General features: G+C 35.4%; 1 protein-coding gene across 2 annotated transcripts in view; it reads left to right on the forward strand.

Moving 5' to 3' along the window:
• TTC29 (tetratricopeptide repeat domain 29) overlaps positions 1-14,274 on the forward strand; it is a 103,880-nt gene that overhangs the window by 75,220 nt on the left and 14,386 nt on the right. The gene's annotated exons all lie outside the window — the stretch shown is intronic.

Raw genomic sequence — 14,274 nt, forward strand, 5'->3', positions numbered from 1 at the left:
CATTGTAGTCTTAAATTTAGAAAAATTAACTAAAAACTATTAGATGATATATTGTAAAGAAATAATAAATTCATTAAAACTTATTGTGGTCCTTCAATACAATACAATGCAGTACAGGTAGTCCTCGACTTAAGACCTCAATTGAGCCCAAAATTTATGTTGCTAAGTGAGAAATTTGTTAAGTGAATTTTGCCCCAATTTATGACTTTTCATGCCTCATTTGTTAATGGAATCACTGCAGTTGTTAAATTAGCAACACAGTTCTTAGTGAATCTGGTTTCCCCACTGACGTTACTTATCAGAAGGTTGAAAAAGTGGGTCACATGACATTTGGACACTGCAACCGTCATAAATGTGAGTCAGTTGTAAAGCATCCTAATATAAATCCCGTGATCGTGGGATGCTGTAATGGTCATAACTGTGAAAAATGATCATAAATCACTGCCATTGTAACTTTGAATGATCACTAAATGAACTGTTGTAAGTCGAGGACTACCTGTCCATTATTTTCAATACGTCAATACATATTTTTGATTGGTTAATGTAATTTACAATTGAAACAACTCAGGCAATCATAGATTTGCAGCATCATATTGGAAGGAAGAAATAATTAAAAAATTATCCCATCAATTTTTGAAAAAAAGAGGAAGTAGCATTGTTCTCCTATATGCTAGAACTATTGCAGCATATTTGGAATGATGTGCTAGAAATATCCTAGCTACCTTCCCACTAGCCTGAATTTTTTTAATTCTTACTTTTTAGATATTTTTATCCCACCTTTATTACTTTATAAATAACTCAAGGAGAAATCGATACATGCTACTTCTTCCTCCTCCTATTTTTCCACAACAACCACCCTGTTAGGTGGGCTGACCTGAGAGAAAGTGATTTGCCCAAGGTCACCCAACCAGAGCTGCGGTGGCGCAGTGGTTAGAATGCAGTACTGCAGGCTACTTCTGCTGACTGCCGGCTTCCAGCAGTTTGGCAGTTTGATTCTCACTGGCTCAAGGTTAACTCAACATTCTATCCGTCTCCAACAATCTGGGTAAAATGAGGACCCAGATTGTTGGAGACAATATGCTGACTCTATAAACAACTTAGAGAGGGCTATAAAGCACTGCGAAGCAGTATATAAGTCTGGGTGCTATTACTAAGTGCTATTAGAACTCACAGTGTCCTAGTTTCTAGGCCAACACTTTACCAGTATACCAAATTGGCTCTTTTAATAAGAATTTTAGTTACATTATAAGATTTAAAGATAATTTGTCTACAATGTAAAAGCTTCAGATTCATAAAAATAATGTTTCATATGGGCTTTAACTCCCAAAGCACAAATTGGTAATTTAAATTTTAAAAAATGAATTCAGTGCTGGTATGATAACAGATCAGATGTAAAAAACATTGTTATTACCAATATTGCAGTCACCAGAAGTGTTTGATGGCAAAATTTCCTGTAAAAATCTGTTGAATTCCTATGGCATGTCCAGATATTTTTAAACGATTATTGTTGCATATATATTGTCAATAGTGCATGTTATATAAATAATTTAAAAGTGTTGCCTTATGGGGAAGTTAGATCTTTTATAAGTCTAAGAAGTTAGCCCAATCGATTTATCCTGTACAGGTTTGAAGCTTTTCTTTTTTAAAGAAAAAATTATCAATGATTTTCTATTTGATAATGGAATGAGGTGAAATTTCTGATGGGTTGATGGTTTGTGGACTTTGAGCCTGTGTGCGTACACTTGTATTTAACAGATTCCAGGTCTGGATATATATTCTACATATTCTATAATTCAGTGATTCTCAGCCTTTTTCACTGACTGTCAGGCCAGTAAGCCATCTTTTGCATTGGACCTTCTAGCCTTCCACATTTGGTGCTGTGGGAAAATGGGAGTGGGGATTATATGGAATATAGGAGATATAAATCATAATAACATTTCTTTCTCAGAGAGTCAAGGACATCTCACCCTGCATCTGGAGGGGTGTGACTGGGAGCCATCTCCAGTTGGGACAGTACCTGCTTGGGCCATCTGACGGACATGTGGGTGCTGGGCAGGGACTTGGACTTTCGTTTGGGTGGGGAAAACCTAGAAGCTTTAAGATTCGGGTTTTCCCAGATGTGCCAATAAGACATCTCTAATAAAATGGAACTTTGAGGCACTTCAAGCCTCAGGGTCTTCTTTCCTTAGGGGTGTTATTTGAAACCTTAATAGCATCATAAACTTGTATATCATATCCTATGACATTCATGTTCCATTTTCTAGTATGGTTGTCTCAAAAAAGCACAGTGAGTTGAACTATGGGATAGAATTAAATCAATTAAAGATCTAAAGTGAAAGCTAAGAAAAGATTTGATTTCATTAAACACACTGTTGTAACTAAAACAACAGTAAAATATGTTGCAGATAAATTTAACGGCTTTTTGATTTGCTTAATTATTATACATACTTGGATTACCAATGTTTTTCTGATTTCTATGAAGCAACCAACCCAACTAGGACTTGAAAGTAGACAGAGATAGGACAAACATTTCCCCCTCCCTCACTTTGCAATCCCAGGTTTCGGTTTGTTAGTGCAAAATTTCAATTCATCATAAGATGTTGAAAATTGCAAGAGGATAATCAGAACCTTTTGTCAGGTTTCTAACAATAATCAGAACAAGAAAAGAATGTCCAAGGAGTTCAATTTATTAAGAAAAAGATTAAGGAGATAGCATAAGAATGCCAATGAGTATGTTTGCTTTCATATGTTATTCTTATATAGAAGCAATATAGGTAGTCTCAATTAGATGAGTTAAACAGTGTTGAAACATTAAGTTAGTGATCAATGTCTGCACATAGTACTCCTTTCCACCATTATAGCCAGTATGCATTGCCTGTGTAAAACTGTAAACACAGTCAGGGCCACATGAGTCTTCACTTAGCGACCACTTCACTAAACATCCAGGTTTTCCATCCCAACTGTGCTCCCTTAAGAACTACCAGTACAAAGCTTGCTTTTGATGAATGGGAGAGTTTCTTCTCTATGCTTAGAAGGCAGGCCAGTCTATAGTTGGATATTATCAGCCAGAGTCACCCAGCTGGTTATTGTGTCTTAGGCAGGACCAGAATTCACCAACTTGGTCATAAATGTGAGGAGCAGTCATTTTTTTCAATGCCATTGTAACTTTGAGTCAGTCAATAAACAAATCGTTGAAAATCTTCTTGCATGAATATTCCAGTGTGCTTGCTCCGAATGTAGTTTGCAAAGCTATCTGGTGATACATCTGTCTCTGTGTACACACACACACACACACACACACACACACACACACACACACACACGTGTGTCAAAAAGCTGGGGGTTGGACTAGAAGACTTCAAAGGTCCCTTCTAACTCTGTTATTCTGTTCTGTTTCTGTTATTATTTACGTAGTCATTAGTAACCACATTATCAGTAAGAAAATTCACATTCATACCTTTTTTTGCAATATGAGCAATCATTTATATTAAATCATTTATACCGTATATGAGTAGCCCTTGATTTACATGAGCTTGTTTAGTGTATGTTCAAAGTCACAATGACACTGAAAAAGTGACTTATGACTGGTTTTCACACTTGTGACCATTGCAGCATCCCCATGATCACATAATCAAAATTTAGATGCTTGGTAACTGGTTCATATTTATAACCCTTGCAGTATCCCAGGGTAATGTGACCTTCTGACAAGCAAAGTCAATGGGGAAGCCAGATTCAGTTAACAATTTTGTCAGTAATTTAACAACCGGAGTGATTCACTTAACAAATGTGACAAGAAAGGCCATAAAATGGGACAAAATTCACTTAGCAACAGAAATTTTGGGTTCAATTGTGGTCATAAGTCAAGGACTACCTGTATACTTTAGTTTTGGATTATGGGTATTGCATACTTCCACTAATTACTTCTCTGATTAATAAGATTAATATGATGATGATGTTTCAGTGAAAGAGTTTTCTCAAGCAATCATAGTTTTAAATGGTTAAATAGGAAAATAATATCATTTGCCAGTAATTCATAATATTCTCCTTTTTGCTAAAAAAGAAAAAACAACTTACTTTCTTTATGCTTTAGTTCATATGTATGCTGAATATATATATATGTATGAATGTATGTATGAATGTATGTATGTATGAATGAATGTATGAATGTATGTATGTATTTGATAGAGTTTGCCAAATGTTAATTCTATGGGAGCCATGGGTCCTGGATTTTAGATGCATTCTGTAAATTAGCCCATGTCAGGTATATAGTTGCCCTGCAGTTCCCTGTTTTCTGCAGTTATAGGTTACACACAGACAAACAGGAAGGCTTTAGTACCCTGTTTCCCTTAAAATAAATTTATGTGTGTGCACAATATAAGCCCTACCCCCAAAATAAATCCTACTTATGAGCCTACGCAAACGGCCACCCACCAATTCCATCTGGTTTCTCACAGTGCCACGGCCACAAGGCAAGGCAGGGTGCTGGTGGAGCTGTCCCACATGCCCTGCGCCAGCTTACCCTGCAGTTGGGCCACCCACGACCCGACAGCTGCCTTGCGGTGGCAGTACCAACAGCCATTTTCAACAGGAATCCACATAGCTGTCGGCCCACTTCTTCTGCTTGCTCACGGCCAGGAGGCCGAGTGGTGTCTTAATGCTGCAGCTGCGAGATGAGCCACGTGTTGGGATGTAGATGGCCTGGCTATGGGGGCCTTGAGGTACATCAGTGCAAAGCGTGCGGGACAGCTATACCCCCATCTTGCTTAATGGCCACAGCGCTGGCATGTCACTTGGCCTCCTGCTCCATTGTGGCCACGAGCAAGAAGAAGTGGTCTGGCAGCCATGCAGGGTCCTGCTGGACAGGGCAGTTGTCACCATGAGGCAAGACAGGTGTTGGAGCATGGGTGGCCTGGCTGCGGGGCCATGAGGTAAGCCGGTACGGGGCCCGTGAGGCAGCTTCACCCCTCTGCCATGCAGTACCAATGCGGCCTCCTGCCCTGCTAGAGCAGGCAGAAGAAGTGGGACTCCTGTAAATGGGTAGTATATACTTTGGGGGCTGTAGACCACATAAACTAGTGTGAAAATAGAATTTAAAGTCAATTGCAATTTTCTTTTTTGCAACTGGCTTTCAGTTTCATTTCTGAATTTTTATCTAGACATATTGTAGCTCATCCCTCTTACCAGAAAACAAAAAAATATACTGGACTTCTAGGAGAAGTATGGCAAACTGAGACAGCTCTGTGAAAATGTAGCCAATGACTACAAAAAAAAAAAAAAAGAACCCCAAGAAACGTCTGGGGAGATGGGTTCCTTTAAACATTCCAGATAAAGAGATGAGGAGAAGTCATCCACATATGCTCCAGATGGCTGCTCTCTGCAAGGAGACTGGAAGACAGCAGTTTTCCTTGCATTTGAGTGCCAGGAGACAAGGAGATTAGCCAACTAGCTCACAACCATGGCAGAGACTTTTAAAAGAAACCAAATTAGTAAACCTCACTTTTTAATAACTTTTGGAAATTACTGATTAATTCTTCTGAACTAAGACCTTCAGAATAAGTTTGAAAACATATTCTACTCTCTGTTTTCTTTTTTAAGTTAAGTTTGGTTATTATAATCAAAATCCTTAATAAAAATTGTATGTAAAAAGAAAGAAAATATACTCAGGATAGTGCTGCTGCTATATTGGCATAGGAGGGAAGATTTCTAATGGTCCAGCAAAATTATGAAGGAAAAACACAATTTTATATTCAAAAGCATGTCTTGCACTCTATTATTTCACCATGTGTTTAACCATTACTAATTATTTGCCTCATATTTTGTACTTCCTTTCTGTAAAAAAAAAGTTATTCTCATTGTAATTGTAATACATGTCCTTTTTTCTACTTTCTTATGAACATTAAAACAACTTCTATCCTTTTTTATATCTTGTAATTAAATACTTTATCTTTACATTTTTAAAGTTCTTTCTGTTTTATGCTTCATTTCTAATTTTGTCTTTACATAGTGGAACATTAGTACATTTCTTTAGTAGTTTGGTGCCCTCTGGATCTGTTGGCAATGAACACTATAAAAAGAAAGAAATGAAGAACAAACGTTTCTCCCACTTCTTTCTTGGGAGCATGTATTTATTTATGTATAAAGTCATAATCCACAGAGAAAATAAAAGATAATCCAGAGGAAAAGTGAGGAATGACTCATAGCCATTTTGTTTTCTATTTCTGCTATTCCCTCTTTCTTTCTATTTCTTATACTTATTCCTCCCCCATCCTTTGACAAAAACAATAATCAATTACCATCTCTTCTCCTATACAAATTACTTTGCCCTCCATAATAATATCTTCAGCCAGTTCATTTCCTTTACATTTTTCTATTCTTGAACACCGAGGGATGTGCTTCTCATTTGCCCATGACGGAAAATGTAAGAACATTCATTAGAAAAAAAGAGTAGGAATAAGTTCATCCAAACAATTTATCTAGTCTTTCTGTACTTTCATTTTGTAGGACTTAATGTTTAACATCTAATTGGTGGAATGGTTGATCTATATGCAAAGAATACAGACAGTAAGAGATGTTCAGAAGCAACTATAGAGGATTCAAACAGAGATCTATAGAAATATTTGAATTGGCCCAAAGTTTTGGACAGATTATATTGTCTAATCCAGTGTTGGCAAATCTTTTTGGCACCAAGTGCCGAAATGGGAGCACATGCACATGTGTGTGTGCCAAAAATGGGAAGAGTAGCCGCCTGGCATGCATTCACGCGCTGGGTGGCTGCATTTCCACTTTCTGGCACATGCATGTGTACTGGCCACCTGGACTTCCAGTTTCTGGCATGCAAACATGCACGAAGACCAGCTGGCTGGTGCGCATGCACAGGCCAAAAACAGGGAAGATGATGTTCCAGTTTCCGGTGTGCACATGCGCACCGGCCCACTGGTCTTTGCGTGCACATGTGTGCCAGAAACCAAAAGACCAGGGAGGTGGTGCACATGCACGCGCCAGAAAGCAAAAGATCAACCAAATGTGCACCAGGTGGCTGCTCTTCCAGTTACTGGCACTCCCATGCACATGAAAACCACCTGGCCAGGGTGCCGGAACCCAGAAGAGCAACGGGCGACAGCTTGCGTCCCTGGAGAGATAGCTCTGTATGCCACTTCCAGCTCATGTGCCATAGGTTCGCCATCACGGGTCTAATCATTATTGGTTAGGCCTTTCATTAAAGTGATATCCATGGCTAAAGATTCTAATATCCTCATTTATTTCAGAAAATCTCAGACTTGTTCCAAATGACTTAGAACATTTTTGAAGAAAAACAGACTAGAACACAATGTTGTGAACTGTGTTTTCCCAGAATGAGGCTATCACCTTACATCTGTGAAGTAATAAATACTCTGCTGCTGCCCACTAGGCCACCTCCAAACCCTAAACCAGTTTCTTCCTGGTATTTCAATCCTAGAGCACATTGGGTAATATTTAATATTTAATGATGCCTGTGTGTTGGAGTGAATGCACAATGCACAGATATATTTTATTTATGTCTCTTTTATTATATAAAAATTATATTGGATGAACCAAAACAAGCGAGCTGGTTATCTAAAATGTGATCTCCCCAAAGGCCTTGTTAAGAAAATGTAAATTTAGGTGATATTTTTTTAAAGTCAAGTCACCTGGGCCAACACATAGCTGAGATATCTTACAATTACCTACCTACTAATTTCTTTACAGTTACAGTAAAATACGTGTATGCATATGTTTATAAAAAAATGCTGGTTCCCTTTCTTTTAACATTTCACACTAAACAAGAGACAACACACTTTTCATTTTCTGTATTGTTAAACTCTGGAGAGAGTAAAGGTATTAGCTGTTGCCATTATGCACAGTTTGTCAAGAAACTAATTGCAAAAGAATTGCTAATATTAATATAAAAAGCAACAGGTGATGTCAGGTTTTTTGATCTCCTGGAAAGATCAGAATCAAAAAAGTGTAAATGGAAAATGTAGCTGATCTGTAAATAAACTATTTGTTTCCTACATTATAGTACATAATTTATATAAATGAATGCCTCATTTGATAAAGAATGCTCCAGCAAAATTAATGTTAGCATTCTCCCATAATGTAAATTAAAGCTAAATTTTTCTGTGACAAACATTGGGTGATTTGATTATGCACACAAAATCAGAATCCAGATGTCAGAAGCCGACACTGATTGTTGATCTCGTGTGCTATTAATTACTACTGGAAAATTTCGAATGTTCATTTTAGATATATTAAAGAAAAGACACCCTTGCAGAATGAAGTATTGTGGAAACCATAGGGTTAAAGTGGACTGTATTTTAGGCTGTATTCAGTTGACTTGCTGTGTAGGGAGAGACTAAGCAGTCCTGGCTAATGACTTCTAGGTACTGAATCCTCAGGTCTCTCAGGTGGTTTCACTCGACCAGTTTCAGCAGAATGATGAAAAGACTGAGATAAAATAAACTGACAGTTGCTACTCATCGCAGGCAGCAAGCTGTACCCCAGCAGCTGAGACCCTAGGAGCCCTCTTTTTGAAACAAAGGCTTGCACTGCAGTGAGCAATGAACTCCACATACAAAATTTGAAAAAAAAATGAGAAGGAGATTGGCAGCTGGTGGCCATAGGAGGAGGGAAAGAAGGAAAACTGTGAAACACAGCAATTTGGGGCTAATTAGAAGCCATTCCCACCTACTTAATACCAACCCGTTAAGCAGCAAACACTTTTTCATCTTACTCTCACCGCTTCACATGACATTATATCCCAATCAATACCCTCCCACTGGCTGACTCAATGCCCACAAATGAATACATTGCAGTTCAAGAATGCAATAATTGAATTGGGGCAAAAAAAAAATTATGGAGCCTTTACAGATGAGACCTATTCTTGAAGATACTACTGTAGTATTTGTAGAGCTTGGATAAACAAATAAATAATATTGGAAGAAATTGGCAAAAAAATATATGTAGCTAAATAAAATTAGAATATTCCTATTTATGTTATTTTTTTCTTACAAAAAATGCTTTAAATATAGATATCTAGTAAGGTTTTCCAGTTTATACATTTATGTAAAAATTAAATTAGTATTTCAGTTTATTCAGGTTAGTAATCTAAGTTCTATTAAGAATCTGAGAAGACCAGTGACAAGCTCACTTTTTTCTTATTAACAACTAGCAGATCACCCTGTAGTAACAGCTACGTTCTGCTTGTCATAATTGTGAAAATTGTATTGTCTTAAATCTTGACTTTTTTCATGGACATTTTAACCAAGGCTCACTCAGATGCTGAAGGAATGGGAATATGATTTTGGTTTTTCTCTAAGCCCCAATGCTTTTTCCCATACTGCTAATGAGGGCCTGCCAAATCCACACAGTAGTGTACCTCTATCTACAAAAAAACATACTTTTCTGTCTCCATAAATTATGGTATTTTACCATATTATTACTGAGAGAAGAAAAATGTGAATCAATTATGTTTCAATATGTAATTATCTCATGTAATCAACAAAATTCTTCTCCCTGCCATTGTTTTCTTGCAAATTCAGATAACACGCCTGCATATGTTCTCAGGTTGATCTAGCACCACAGCCACAGTAGAAATTCCTATTGCTGGATATTAAGGATTCTTTGGACAAGCATAATCATCTCAAACAATTTAGCCCTTGGCTCCAAAGTTATAATACTATTAACATTTAAGGAAGGATTTATTTTTTAAAAAAAAATCACATAGCAGTAACTATTAAATGTTTTACTTCAAACAATGATGAATGTATATTATCTTAACCTTCCAATAAAGTAGTAAGACTGCAGAATATTCAGACTAGTTAATCTAAGTATTTATATGAAGAATATAGGAGGGACTTTTCCAGATGGATGTAGCTGCTACTGGATAATGTTGCTTTAGTCATCTTGTATTGACTTTTGGTGAATATGCACCCATCCATTCATCCTAGGTCTAACATGAGATGGGAGCATAGACATCTGGAGGAGAATAAGTGAAACTGTAAAGCAAGTCCATTTTTGTATAGTTGTGCATGAAATTGTGAAGTATGAAGAATGGAACTTTTGTCATGACACTATTTGTGTCATGGAATTAATACTCTTTCTTCACTTTGACATTGTTATGGTTAGGAATTTATGCCTAAGAATGGGAGTTCTATGGCAGGTTCACACATCAAATGTTCTCCTGCTATACTGTTCATGCTTCTTCTCTTAAATGCAATATATTACATAAGGTAGATATGTAGTGTCATAAGGCTTGACTGTTCTGACTCATTGCAATGTTGAATGAATTATCTGCCAAGCAAGCAGAAAAAGATAATAATTATATGCAATTTGCCTTGAAATTTCAAAGAATAAAATGCTCAAAAGAAGAAAACACATTTCTACGAGGAATTATGTAATTTCTAATTTAATATTATATGCTTCAAATAGGACAATCACTTAATATAGCTTCCTCATACTCTCATTTATCTCTAATTTATTTAAAAACAATATTCTTGCAGGTATAAAGCACCAGAGCATTTTACTGCTCTATTCTATAGAAGACTTGGTTAGGAACAGTATGGAAGAACAATTAGATAGTTAATGAGTTTAATGTTGCATGGTTTTAGATAAACCTGTTCCCAGTCCAAAATTTCCCTGTATTTATTTTCAGTCAGTGATCTTGAACTCTAACAGAGTAAGATTCTTATTTTTAAGCATTTCTTTCCTTGGCAAACTTCACCACTTCTCTGTCTTCTCCTAATTCAAGGTCATTTATTTAAATGTTTAAAGGCTCTGGTCCATTGTATTGTGCATCCTAGGATCATACTTTGTATGTCTCTCCAATGAGAAAATTGCCCATTTATTCCTATTTCGCTTCTTGTTCTTTAACTAGTTACTAGTCTATGACTGTTATCCTTCTGAGTTTGCTCAAAAGCAATTGGTGAGGGACTGTATCAATTTTTTTTAATCCAAATGTACAATATATGTTGGATCATCCAAACTATTAGATAGTAAAAAAAAAAAAAGATTTATCTCTTAAAAAGCCATGACAGGTTCGTTTTCACAAGACTTCTATATATATATTATTTTTTCCTATTAACCTGCCTCTATTTTCTATATCTTGATCTATCCTTTTTTAAAATAGAAGTTACATTAGTTAATTTGAATCCTCAAAATCAGATGCCCATTTAAGTAAAGTTAATTTGGTGCTTTTTTAATGATGGAGTTCATACAATAATTCTTACTTTGATTCATCTTGATTCCACTTAACCATATTTCACGGCAAGGGGAATAACAGCTTTTGAGATAGAACCCTACCCTCCATGGCAAGCATTCTTTTTCTGTTGCTATCTTTTTAGTCTCCATTCTTTTGACCCAAGGGTGCTTTTTCAAAAGGCAACTGGATTGGTTTTTCCCTGAGAAAGAAGAAGATATTTTGCTTCTCCTCCAAGAAGCTCCTTTTGATTGTTCTTTTCTAACAGGACAGCTGCCAAATTTTCCTCCCTACTTGTTTTGCTTTTATTCAACCTAACATGAGTCCTGTTATATTTAGTGGACAATTTTAAGTTCTACAGTTCTAGTGCTAGGACATACTTAGCCATTTAAATGGGAAAAGATAATGGGGAAAATAAGACTATAATACTTTCAGACATGTATTTATTTGTTTGCAGTTAAATTTATCTAAAACAAACAAAGCTAACCAATAGGAAACATGCATCTGAAAGCACTATATTCTTATTTTCCTCATCCCCCACCCCCATTGAAATAGCTAAGTATGTCCTAGGTCCTAGGACTTGAAAAGTGTTGCTCATCATAGTGGTTTTCTGTATGTGTTCTGCATTTCATACTACAATTTATTTACAAAACATAAAATATTTGTATTGCTATTGAAAATAGCAAAAGGTGGATGTCTTAAGACAACCAATAAAAGGCTTGAGGTGTATGTAAAAACAAATATGCAACTTAAACATAGGAAAAGCTAATGAGGTTTTGAATAAGAGCATTCAGGTTGATTGATACAGTAATTTTAGCTTTTGTTATGGCAAATATTTAGCTCATTATCAATTTTAATAGCATCTTGTAGAACAAGCCTTTTTCTGATATGCAGAAAATACTATTAAATTTCTTTGCATAGATACATTGTTGTGACATGCAATAACTACTTGAATATAAAGGCAGATTAATAATTTAAGAGGTGTTAACAAATTAGGGCCATCATTAAAAATACTTTGAATCATTTTGTAGAAAAATCAGATTGAGGTAATGCTTTGCTCTTATGATAAAGAATTACAGCATTAATTCTGCAAAATGAACTTATTGCTCCTATTTGTCTCCAAAACCCTGGAGCATTAAAAGACAGGAAGAATGAAATGATCATTGCATTTTTTTTCCAGGCATAGCAGCTCTAATATTTCCATCATGGTTTCATAGTTACAATAGTTTTCACAGATGGTAAAGGAAAAGGCCACCATTATTTTTTCCTTTGTTTTGCTATGTCTGTTTTATGAAATAAAGTCACAGTTTGTAATAACATATTGGGAATTTTGCTTGTACAGCATTCTATGCTGGATATACACTGACATTTCTTTTCCTTTCTTTTGGAAATAGCAGTTGTTTCAGATTATAATTTACTTAGTTTTATTTGCATACCTTGCCCTTGGGAATATATCTATTCCTTCAGTCAGACTTTCAAATCAGATATGTTTTAGAACTGTGTATTTATTATGTATTAAGAAAGAAAATCAAAAGCTATCTTATGCTTGTTGTGCTATATACCTTGGTAATGAATATATTGATAGTGACTTTGTCTTGTAGAAGCAAGTAAAGCTGTTTTTTTTTCTTGCATCATCTTACATCATCTGCTCTACTGCCTAATTCCTTCAGCTCCAGGGAACACGGCCTTTTTTGTGATGGCATTACATGTCTGCAATGCTCTTCTCGCAATATTCACCTAGTGCCCATTTGTTTGTTAAGCCTCAAGCAATTGTTATCTCATTCCTATTTTGTCATTTGATTAAATGTTTCTTCTTTTGTTTTTTTTCAGTACTTGTGATTATAATTGATTGTGAATGTTTGTAATTGATTGTTTTTATTATTGTAAAAATAATCTGAATTATCCTTGGCAAATATTTCCTTGATTTACTAGCTCTAATATGAGTATAAAGAGTTTGTGATTATTTTTTTCTTAATTCAGCACTTTTTGAAAAGGTAAGGAATAATAGAAGAGATCTTTGTAGTCACTTATCTGCTTAAGTAATGTGGTAAATAAATAAGATCTACAAAAATGAGGTCTCTGCAGGCCAGGGATACATGTTCTTGTCAAGCTGGAAATTACATTGTTATGTGCTGAAATGATTTGAAAACCTGGGATTATAACTGAATAAAATTTGCCTTTTGAGAATTTGCCTTTTGAAAATGAACATGTTTTGAAAATATAATCTGTTTTAAATTCTGTTGATAAATCCTGCTCACAAAATGTAAAGACTGTTAAATTATGAGAGTGGAAATCACATGCTTTCAGTTTTTTGGTATTATGTTTATATAAATGCATCTTCCTCAGCCTGAAATATTTTGTAACTAAAGTAGTCAAATAATCTAGCACTTTAATAAATACTCAAGACTGAAATAAGATTTTATATTAGAGACAGTTTTTGTAATTTTGGAGTAGAGAAGTAAACATCCCATGTTTAGCTTCTTTCATAATTGGTCTTTTTGGGCTTTGATATATAATTTATGTTTGCTGAATATTGTATTTTGTAAATACGTACTATGATTTATGTGAGAATTCTAAAAACTGCAGATTGGAAAATTTAAGAATAGAAGCAAGAATATATTAGAGCTTTCAAGATACCAGTTCAATTAACTGGAGTGTATTTTACTAAATACTGGTATATTATTTCTAGTTGCTTCCATTGAGATCAATGATGAAAAAATTTAAAAGACGGAAAATCGAAATGCATCAGATTATTAGCATTTTTAACCACTCTTATTCTTGTGATCAGTAGGAATATACGGAAGGTTTTGTGCTACAATAAAGACAGTAACATTACTGAACCATTTCCAAAAAACAACACTGCAGTTTATTTTTATAGCTTTCTTTAGCTAAAATGTCATGCAAAGTGTTCTTCAGGGAGTAGTCAGCTAAGTTCAGTGAGCTTTTTGGATAACAGCTTTGTACATGTGCCAGGTATTTTTTTTAATGTGGAATATTGCACAAAATTCCTGACATATGTGGTTCAGACTTATCTTACTACTCTAAATACCCAGATAACTAAA

This window comes from Thamnophis sirtalis, unplaced genomic scaffold (assembly GCF_051295495.1).
Source record: "Thamnophis sirtalis isolate CommonGarterSnake01/CBP01778 unplaced genomic scaffold, rThaSir2_p1.2 scaffold_10, whole genome shotgun sequence".
NCBI lineage: Eukaryota > Metazoa > Chordata > Lepidosauria > Squamata > Natricidae > Thamnophis > Thamnophis sirtalis.